The following is an 11,220-nucleotide window of genomic DNA, read 5'->3' on the forward strand; positions in this document are numbered from 1 at the left end:
TCGACGCGTGCAATATGATGGCTACAATTTGATGAGCTATCCGGCTGGATCGGACGGCCATCGACGCGCGCAATCTGACGGCTACAATTTGATGAGCTATCCAGCTGGATCGGACGGCCGTATTTCGCCACGTCAGCGCCGGTCTACAAAGCATCCAACGGCACTCGTTTTGCCACATCAACAGGCAAGGTTAGTGGGCAAAATTCAAAAATTAAAAATAAATATTGTGAATATTGCAAACGACCGCACCATACTGTTGATACATGTTGGAAACTTCATGGGAAACCCAATAATAAAAAGGAAAATGAGTCTTCGTCTATCAGTCCCGCACGAAGGGTGGTGGAGCATCTCAGACTATCACTCAACAACAATATGAAAATATCATCCAAGCATTGGGCCAACTTAAGATTGGGGACACTAATGCAGGATTCTCAGGTACCTTTTTTCATGAAAGGAATTCATTATCTATTGATGCATGGATTATCGATTCAGGCGCTAGTGATCACATAGTTTGTAATGAGTGCTTATTTTCCCATGTCCATGAAAACACACAATCTCCTGTTACGGTACGTCTTCCAAATGGAAACACTACATATGTTACCAAAATCGGTATCGTACATCTTGGTCAAAACTTTGTTCTTAAAAATGTCCTATACATTCCAGATTTTAAGTTTAATCTTCTTTCAGTTGCCAAGGTATGTATGGACAATTCTTGTAAAGCCATATTCAATTCCAAAAATTGTGTCTTTCAGGACCTTTCGACTAGCAGAGTGATGGGCTTGGGTAATGAGGCACAAGGACTTTATTTTTGGGTCAATTCTAAAATTCTCCTTTAGCTAAACAAAGGAGATTTAGCATTATTGAATAAAAGCATTTATTGTAATGCGATCAGCTATAATAAAAATCTCCTTTTGCATCAACGATTGGGTCATAGTGCTAAATTTCCTCATCCAAAATGCCCAATATGTCCTTTAGCTAAACAAACTCGAGCATCATTCCAAGTTAGTACATCTCGAACTCAAAATCATTTTTCATTACACTTCTAGCACTCACGCCAAAGATATTCATATCCACAACATAGTCTTGTTCTTTAACATCAAGGAGAATCTATTCGCATCCAAAAAGCTAAGATTTGAATAGAAATATGCAAATCCAATTCAAGATAAGCCTCGGTAGAGTCGGAACAAAACTTTTCAAGTTGAAGATAACTGAACTTTTCCCTCAAGTTCACTTTCACAAAGATCCGTAAAATCAAAGTCCCCACTCCTAGGTTTATTACCCCACGCTTCAAGAATTTCGAGTACATCCTTTTGTTCCTTTGATCTGAACAAATCTCCCCTTTTTTCCTTGAATTTCAGCCGCAATACCCATTTTCGGTTGAAATAGACCGAACGATTGTCATCATCATTCCCATCTACAGATTTGGCCCCGTCACGAGGATCACTTGGGATATTCGCAAGGGTTTCCTCACCACCCCTTTACGAGCGATTCCCAAACTTTCCATTCTTTTCGAAAAGATATATTCGTTCCTATATCCTTTCACATGGACATCATCTTCATTGATCCTTTCCACTTCATAGGATTGAAGAGTTCCAATCGCTCATCGACGAGATAGTGGCATAATTCTCTGCGTCTCTCTTATCGAAGTCTTTATGTGATTCCAATCCTTGGAGAGTCCACGGGGTCCCTATCACACTTCTCATTGTGATGGATCTCACTACTTTCTTACCATAGTTGATGACTATAGTTGTGCCACATGGTTATATCTTATGCAGTCGAAGAGTCAAACATTCACTCATTTATCCAATTTCCTTTCTTTAATTAGAAATCAATTCGATAAATCTGTACAGCAAATTCGCACAGATAATGGGCGAGAATTTTTTACTTTTGATTGCATAAGATTGCTGTCTACTCATGGAATACTCCATGAAAGTTCATGTACTTACACTCCACAGCAAAATGGAGTTGTAGAAAGGAAACATAGACATCTCTTAGAAGTAGCCCGTGCACTCAAATATCAAGCTTCAATCCCTGAAGAATTTTGGGGAGACTGTGTGGTCACAGCCGCCTATCTGATTAATCGCATGCCCAGTAGAATCCTTCATGGTAAAACTCCATATGAGATGCTTTACAACAAACAGCCCGATAATGATCACCTTAAAGTGTTTGGTTGTTTGTGTTATGCAACCAGTGTGGGTCCTCGGGATAAAATGAGTCCCTGTGCAACACGATGTGTTTTTATGGGGTACCCCCCTCTTCAAAAGGGATATCGTGTTATGGAATTTTCCACAGGACATTTCTTTACCAGCAGGGATGTTATTTTTCATGAAGACATATTTCCTTTCAAAGAGAAGCTCCATCCATCTCAAGACACTTCATCAAAAAACAATCAGTTCCTTATGTCTGATGAAGATATATAATTTGCACCTAGTTTTCTTGTGGCACCTTAATCATCCATCACACAAGCACCGATGGAATCCCCAAATCAAGAAATTGAATCACCTATCTTACGTGAAGAAGCTCCATTATCTTCTTCAACAGGGGAAGCAACGGAGATGGCTACTGAATCATTCGAGGCTTCTGAACAATTAGATGAGCTACCCCGTCGTTCTGGCAGACAAATACGTCCACCCACATGGACTAAGAATTATATATGTTCTGCTGCAAACTCTTCAGGTACACAATATCCGATTTCGTCCTATGTTTCTTTTAATCGGTTATCGGGAGAACATATGTGTTGTATAAGTAGAATTTCAGAAGAATGTGAGCCATCCTCTTTTGCTGAGGCGGCACAAGATCCCAAATGGCGACATGCAATGGAATTTGAACTTGTTGCTCTCATGGATAATAATACTTGGGATGTTGTTCCCTTACCACCACATAGAAAGCCGATCGGATGTAAATGGGTTTACAAGATAAAGTTCAAATCCGATGGCTCCATAGAACGTTACAAAGCTAGGTTGGTGGCCAAAGGCTTTACTTAAAGAGAAGGTTTCGATTACCACGAGACTTTCTCCCTCGCCAAGGAAGTTCTTGTACGGTCCTTTCTATCTGTTGCGTGAGCACGAAATTGGTCCTTACACCAGATGGACGTCCACAACGCCTTTCTTCATGGAGACTTGGATGAAGAAATTTACATGGATCTTCCTCCGGATTACGCGAGATGGGGAGAGTATCGGGTATGTCGTCTTCGCAAATCCTTGTATGGTTTAAAGCAGGCATCTAGACAATGGTATGCCAAATTTACTGCTGCGTTAACCAATGCTGGTTTTCAACATTCCAAGCATGATTATGCTTTATTTAAACGAAATGTGGGAAGTTCGTCGATTTACTTGCTGATATATGTTGATGACATATTGATTATGGGAAATAATGATTCCCATGTTGCAAGATTCAAGGAATATTTGCACTCTACTTTCCACATCAAGGGTTTGGGACCTCCCAAATTTTTCCTTGGCATTGAAATCGCAAGGTCTGAAAAAGGAATTTCCCTCAGTTAGAGAAAATTTATTTTGCAAATTGTTTCTGAAGCCGAATTATCAGGTTGCAAGCCAGCAGTGATTCCCATTGAACAGAATGTCAAATTGACAACACATGAGTATGATCTCAATTCTTCCTCATCAAACAGGGATCCATTACTTAAGGATCCGTCCGGGTATCAACGCCTTGTTGGTAAATTGATATATCTTACTATGACAAGACCTGATATATGCTATGCGGTTTAGATACTCAGTCAATTCATGCATATGCCAAAGGAGTCACACATGAATGCAGCCTTGAAGGTTGTAAGATATTTGAAGGGGTGTCCAGGACTCGGTATATTTTTATCACATGAATGCAACATGGAGATGACAGCGTTTTGTGACACTGATTACGCTACTTGTCCAATGACTAGGAGATCCATTACCGGTTTTTGTATTAAACTGGGAAAAACGTTGATTTCGTGGAAAACAAAGAAGCAATCCTTTGTGTCACTTTCATCAGCCTGAATCGAATATCGAGCCATGGACGAAAACTACTTGCGAAATAGTCCGGATACGAGGACTTCTTTCGATTTGGGAATACGGGACGAGTGGACCAAGTGTATTGTTCGTGATAATGATGTTGCACTTAAATTAGCAGCAAACCCAGTTTTTCATGAAAGAACAAAACACATAGAAGTTATTTGTCACTTCACTCGTGACAAGATCAAAGAGGGAGTTCTCGTAACAAAAGGCATTGGAACAGCGGATCAACCGGCAGATATTTTCACTAAACCGCTCTGCCAAAGACAACACAAGTTTCTATTAAGCAAGCTAGGTGTCATTGACATATATAGGCCACTAGCTTGAGGGGGAGTGTTGGAAGATCTTAGAATCGATTCTGTACATAATTGATTCTAGTAAATATTAGTAAATAGGAAACTCCGATACATGTATATTACTTTTCCTATTTTACTTTTTCCTTCTTGCACTATTTATGTACAATGTAATAGCACAATTGAATACAAGTCAGACAATACAATTTCCCCAAAGTTCCTGTTACCTTTCTGTCACCCAACACTCAGGCTCGAGTTTGCAAAGGCCATGCCTAGGTCCTCGGCACTTGAACTAGGGTCCTTAGTGGCCAAGATCCCAATGTCAGTGCCCATGTCTATCAAAGCTAAGCTCGAGACCCTAATGCCCGCACTCAAATCCATTAAGGCTAGGCACAATATCCCAACACTCATGCCGCAGTCCATCAAGGTCATGTCCGAGACCCAAGTACACATTTGATGCCTGGGTTGAGGTCCATTGAGGCTAGACTCGAGACTCTAGTGCCTGTATCCACTTCTCTAGCTGCCTATGCACAAGTTATTAACACTCTAATAGTTATGTCTATTTAGAAAAATCAAATCAAAATTTTCATATTAAACAATGGAAAATATTTTTCAGTTCATTTTCAAGATGTAGCCAAATACTAGAAAATATTATCATTTTTTTGGAAAATATTTTCAAAAATATTATATTTTATGCAAAACAAACGAATTATATATGGTAGTAATTGCCACATTCGCATCCTTTCCCTTGTAAAGACAAACAAATTGAAACAATTAATGATAGCACGGTTTTATGAATTTTTGGGTTGATAAAAGTAATTAAAGTGAAAATTGGCTATTTTTTGTCCGCTTGAATGTGCTTATATTTCAACAGTTTCTAGGGAACTAAAAGACCCCATAGATATAACGTGAGAAACCTTTCTTAAAATGCCTCCCAAAGTGTACCCTTGGGTTCCCATTGACCCACTTTTTTTTTTTTTTGGTCGGTCCCATCGACCCACTTACCTCATCGCAATTGATAAAAAGCACCTTTCGATGACTAGGTGAACGTCGCGTGCTTATTTCTTACTTTAAATTATACATGATTAATTAAAAAGTGATCGTGCCCGCGCGAGGACCGAGAGATGCTCACCCTGACCAAATTGGATTAAGGGATAATTACATTCAGTGCAGTGTTATTATAGAGCAAAATATTAGAAGAGAAGCAGACAAGTTAGGGCAAGAATGAACAATGCAAAATTTGAAAAATGGACTTTTAAATTAGGAAACCATCATATTTACTAATAGAATGCTCAAAATGTTGTAGTTATAATTTCTATAGATAGTAAGCGAATGTAGATATGATATATCTTCTCGGTTGCAATACATTCAACACTTTTAGTTTGGGTATTAATCAACTAAATTTATCTTTCAACAGTCGAATTATTGTTAAAAACATGGTCAACAAAAAAGAATCACAAGCTACTTTTATCACCATTGAGCATGTTGGTCATAACTATTACTATTACTTTGCTAATCGACACTTCAATGGCATTAATCAATTAAATTTATCTTTCAACAATTGAATTGTTGTTAAAAACACAGTCAACAAAATATAATCACAAGCTGCTTTGAGCATGTTGGTCATAACTGTCACTGTTACTTTGCTAATTGACACTTCGATGATAATCAATGAAGGTTACTTTTTTCTCCTATTGATGTTGTTTACCAAAAAATTTCTTAGATGAGCTTGTGAAACAACTTAGGAATAGCCTAGCTCAACCAAAATAGAGCGAAAGAAATGCAGAGACTTATTGATATAGCTCCATCACGCACATTACCGTTCAACCCCACATGCACCTAATTAGAACTCAAGTTCATTTTCTCGATAGCAACCTCAATGTTATTAAAACCAAATTATGGGGCTTTCCTAGGGTCATATTGAAATGGCCTTGATCACTCATTTCAAACGCAACTTAGACTCCATTTATTCTATGAAAAATGAATACTATTTTGCTAAAGATAATTACTAGCATCTAAATATTTTATTATTAATAATAATTTATATCTAAATAATTTCATATAAAATGAAAATATTTTTTGACCATTTATTTTTATACGTGATATAAGCTATCTTTTTATCAGAAAATAATTTTTAAATTATACAAAAATAAATGAAGTTTTAATTCTTAATTAACCACTTTCTTATCCCATGAATATATATATATATATATATATATATATATATATATTCGCCAATAATTGACGGACGGTGTGACCACACGTGAAGGTACAATAATTTGGGAAACCTTACCCGTCACAGGTGGACATGTCCTACTGGATGGGGAAATATATGGGGATTAAGTTTTCTAAACCCAAGGAAATAAAAGAAAATGAAAAAGAATAAGAGAAAAATTGTTACTGATAGAAAGAAAATAAAAGAAATAAAGACTAGAAGGATGGTGATTCACGTGTTGGAATAGGCGTAGGTGTAGGGCAGTGATGCCCGACACATCGACATGGCATCGACTGAATAAGAAAAGTAAAAAGCATAATAATCCTTGCCTCTTTCCTCGATGATATATAAAAGGAGAAGGTGCTTTAAACTTCACCTATTTTTCTCGTCTGGTCTCATTAATTGCTCTCTCTCTCTCACCTGACTTCACTGTCATCGAAATTCGAATCGCTCTGTTCTTATCCGAGTCTAGCCCCTGCGAATTTTATCCCCTGGGAATCCAAGCGTGAGGCACGAGATGAATAAACCCCAATAAATGATACTGAGAAATGACAACGACTCGATGATTTACTTTCTTTTGACAAAAAAAAAAAAAAAAAAAAACTGATTCACCTTCTTTTGAGGAGAACGAACGACAACGCCACACGTAATCTGAGATGAGACTGACAAAATGACCTCCACGGGTCCATTATTCAAAGAACAGACGATACCTTGATAGTGCCGACTGCCGAGCTAAATGCTGCATTAACTATTTGAAAGAACGACCGATGCATTGACCCACATCAGTTTTGCATCAGAGAGGGGTATAAATGAGAATCGGAGAAAAATGGGGGTAGAAAATTAAAGTTTACATAATACAAAATTAAAAAGCCGAAATTATTTATGCATTATGGTAGATAATATCTCATAAATCACAAGCACTTATTAAGCAATTAGTTGAAAATATTTCGTGATTTTCAAAGAATTAGTGTGACTTTTATATATTATCAATAGGAAAATAAATTGACATCGTACGAAATACAATTACCAATACGGTAACTTGATTAGATTTTTGTCAGTAATTATCCTCTCTTTTTAACTCCTCATACGTTGTGGCCACTTGTATAATACAAGACAGTCAATGTATCAAAGGCTATAAATTTCTTTATGAATTAATTAATAAGTACCATTCGTCCATTTACTAGAGAAATTTCTTATCATATTGCTTTTGAATAGGGAGAAAATTTCTTTCAAAGAGTTGTAATGCAGCCTTGGTGATGGTTCCTCAACGCTCTTTACTTCTTTGAATAGTGAACTTGTGTGGGTCTCTTTTCTTTGAAAAAAAAGAAGAGAAAAACCTTTCAAAAGAGGAATATAAAAGTATAATGATTGAAAAAGAAGAAAGGACAGTGTATCAGTTGTTGTGTAAACTCGAGACCGGTGGCCACTGCTTCACGAACAGAAATAGGTTCATCTTTGCTGGCGAGGGGACGATGGTGATGTCCCGTCGTTTTCCACTAAAATTAGAAATGAAAGATGAGAAAGATGAGATCATAGCGTGCCTAAGAAGGAATGGTGGTGAGTACGTTGATGGTCCTCATGATATCACCTAGTCCCTTTGTTATCTACTTGAGATTTTGTCGTTTCAAAATTACCTTTTGAGTGAGCATTGCATATGAAGCTTTTTTAGTACCAGAAAGAAACCCTTATGCCGAGTAGGAAGCCCCAAACATATAACATGTCACAAAATATTATAAACTATACCCATTGCCGTTAATACTCCAACTTTTTATCATCATTAATAACACAGTGAACCAAGTTTTGGAGCAGACCTCCCCAAAAAAAAAAAAAAAAAAAAAAAAGCAAAGTTTAGGAACATTTTGTGATGTGCAAATTGTACTTTTATCATCTGATTTTAGACATGAAAAGAACTTTTGCATAATGAATGTAATGGAGATTTTTTATGGTATATTTCCTCATATATATACCTTTTACTTTCTCTACAGAATTTTAAAAAAAAAAAATATTTTGAGATATAATAAACATTTCTAGATAATATTATAAAGCTACATTCAAAATATCATAACTTTTGTATGATACTTATATGTCAAAAGTTTTTGTTGGATTACTTAAATGTCACTTGAGAGGAAAAATGATCATTTAAGTGACTTTGGCGACAAATTCTAGTAAAAAAATCTTTGGTGGCTTTTTTTATTAAAATGTTAATGCCTATGTGACTTTCTTTTATGAAAAAGAAATAATCTCCATACTTCAAATAATTGGACAGCTCCAACGGACTGTTGGATCTCTCTTCTTCTTCTTCTTGAAATGCTTGGATACTTCCGTCAACATTGGTGATTCACCTCTAGAAAGGTCCTAAATCGATTGCTCTCTTTTACCAAAATTGCCTTTTATAGAGAAATTGAGACCGAAGAGAATTTCGAAATCCGAATTTGGATCTTGGAGTTCGCCAAATAACTCTCATACTGCACTTGGTCAACCATCAAGGCTATCGCAAAAAATATATACAAAGACTTATGTCTACGAACTTTAGATCATTAATGTGCATAGAAATGTATTATTTGTTGAACTTGTAAATATTTTTAATGGTCACAGAACATTAATATCCTTAAAATAACATATTGTTGTGAGGCACACAATTAAATCAGTATGTACAGCATACTATTGCATAAAATTAAATGGCCATAATTATTTTTAATATCTCCAACTCTAATAAACCATTACATAAATTCACAAGTGAATACATAAGCTAATGACTTGTATGTAAAACTTTGTAGCCAAAGATTATTTTTTGTTTTTTTCGTCATGGCAGTTCTTGATTATTTGCTCAATTTTACTTATTTGATCTCTTTATCATTTTACTCTATTTATTGTTATTAACAAAACTTGACATGAATTACAATATCAAGAAATTGATATTAAATATCCACGTTGAAAAAGATCGAGCAACAAGTTCAAGCCAAAAGGCATTGTAACCCAATGCTCTTTGACCATTAAATCATGTCAGTCCTTACCCATACTAAAAGCTATGATGAATTGGGCTCATCATGTACAACCTATGTAGTATCGACATTTTCCGGGAGTCTTCGTGTCGTGTCCGACACTCTGATACGTGTTCGACACGCTCCGACACTTCTCGACACGTGGTCAACGAGTGTCAAAAAATTTGACACGTGGTCAACTCTCTCAATTATGTTCCGACACGCGAGTTTGAAATTTTGACACGCACATGATCAATTCTAAAAATTTCTAATACTTGAGGGGTCAATAAAGAGGGAGGGTTGGTGACTAGGCACTGCTGTCGCTGCCACCGTTGAAGGAGGCCGGTGACAAAGGTGGTAGAGGGCGGGTGGGGGAGCCCTCGCCTGGCCGATGAGGCTCGCCCAAATTTAGGCGATGCCTTGGCTGAGGCTCGGGCAAGGATCACCCAGATCTAGGTGACACCACGCCCTCGCTTGGGCCTAACGAGGGTTGTTGGCCCTCGCCTGGGGCTAGGGAGGCTCGCCAGCCACAGGCGAGGGCCGACGTTGTTGAGATCTAGGCGATCCTTGCCGGCCCCAACTAATGAGGGTCGCCCTCCCTCTGCCACCTATGGTTGGCGAGGTCGTCGGCCCCCTCCAATGGTGGCTGGGCATGCCGCTGATGGGGACAGCGGCGGCGGCGTGCCCAGCCACGACCCTGCCTCTTTGCTTTTTTAAAGTTGTTTTAGTTTTTTTAAAAGTGTTTTACCATGAAAGAAGTAATAAAAATGCTATATATGATAAATAAATAAATTTAAAAATACCGTTTCAGCATTTTTTCTTTAAACAATATTTTTTCCTTCTAAGTTTTATGTATTATTGTAACAAATTAAAATAATGAATGATATTAATTGATTTTGAATTAATATTTTTAGTGTAAATTAATTCTAGGCTCTTTTTATTGTTATTTATTTATGTATCTATATATAAAAATATATTTAATATATAACGTGTTGGAACGTGTCAGAATTCTCTATTTTTAAGAAATGATGTGTCGTGTCGTGTCATGTCGTGTCACATATCATATGTTCGTGTCGGTGCTACATAGTGTACAAACCTAAGCATCGAAGAATATTTCATCATCAACATTGTCTCAAGTGTTCAAAGTATAAAGAAGCCCTTAAAAGTTTAAAGAAGAGGCAAATTTAGCTCTGATAAAAGTTTGGAGAATATATTCTCCAAAAACTGATATTACCATATACTTTAAGCTCTTATTCTTCGAGAAGGCAATGCTCTAGGCTATTATCAATATATCTTGCTAGTATTTAATGACCAAAAGAAATATAAGATCATGATAGTTATTTTTCGAAACAGATGATATAAAGTTTAACATATAATTGTAATTTTAGATACTAGAGGAGTAAGCGTTTTACTGTAAAAACATATACATATCATATAATATCTGGCATCATTTCACCAGCCGGTGTAAGATTTCTTACTATGTATAGCATTACTTTCTAAAAATACACACATTGAAAATCTTCGCACGTGATGTCCGTGGCCGTCAAAGGTGCTTTTTATCACCAGCAATGAGATAGGGGGTCCACCGCAACGCGGTAGCACAATTTGGAGGTATTTTGAGAAAATGAATTTTAATGGCGGGTCTTTTGAAATTTTCTCTCATCTACATGTGTATGTATTAAGGTCAAAACTGAGTTCCGTTCGACTCTTCACAAAAGCAAATCTTA

This window comes from Eucalyptus grandis, chromosome 8 (genome assembly GCF_016545825.1).
Source record: "Eucalyptus grandis isolate ANBG69807.140 chromosome 8, ASM1654582v1, whole genome shotgun sequence".
Classification (NCBI taxonomy): domain Eukaryota; kingdom Viridiplantae; phylum Streptophyta; class Magnoliopsida; order Myrtales; family Myrtaceae; genus Eucalyptus; species Eucalyptus grandis.